Raw genomic sequence first — 877 nt, 5'->3', positions numbered from 1 at the left:
ATACATGTGATTACATGTATGTATGTAGGTGCTTGTAGTGGTGTGTGGAAGTGCACATATATGTGTATACATGTGTTTATACGTACATGTGACATCTATGCTGATTCCTTCTTTTTTAAAGAAAATTCAGTTTTCTATGTCTGAATCATTAAACTTTTCCTTCCTGTCAAAGAGTAAGAGAAAACCAAGCCTCACCTCTAAGGGTTAAGTTTCTCCATATTAAATGAAAAAAAAAAGTCTCCTTTGGTATTGGAATGTAAAAATAAAGTTTCATTTCTGAAATGCAGAAGTGGTTATTTTAAACATTATAGTTATTAATTTATATTTATTAGCACTTTATGAAAATTTAAAATCAGTTAGAATGTTAAAGTAGTAAATATTCACTTGCAACTCACCATATCACATATTTTCTACCCAGAAAATAGAAAAAAAGATGTATTTTATTCTCTTCTAGACTGAGATAACATATTAGTCTCTCTGGTATTTGTTATGCATTGCCTTGTGGAAGGAATGCATGTCCCTCCTTGACACCATATGAGCATAATAAGTCACATTAATTACTTTACAATGTATCCTGGGAAATTAGAGAAGAAAAAAAGCTTTACCAAAGATTAGTGAAGTTAAGGAAACCCAGTACTCCAGAGGTGATTAAAAGAAAGTGTTTGGTAGATGATTTCAGCCAATGAGTGATTACAGGTGCCAACAATTGAAAGCTGTATGAATTCTGAGACATTCTTCTAATTTCAATGGGTCCACATAACCCTTTAGATGTGGTTATAATAATAACTTTAACAAAAAGTTCTTACAAGAATCTTAACGACTGGTAAGTTGTACAAAGGATAGACCAAAGTAGACACATGACAAAGGTATTTTCTTA

The sequence above is a fragment of the Cricetulus griseus genome (assembly GCF_003668045.3).
Source record: "Cricetulus griseus strain 17A/GY chromosome 1 unlocalized genomic scaffold, alternate assembly CriGri-PICRH-1.0 chr1_0, whole genome shotgun sequence".
NCBI lineage: Eukaryota > Metazoa > Chordata > Mammalia > Rodentia > Cricetidae > Cricetulus > Cricetulus griseus.
This window is presented reverse-complemented; position numbering follows the sequence as displayed.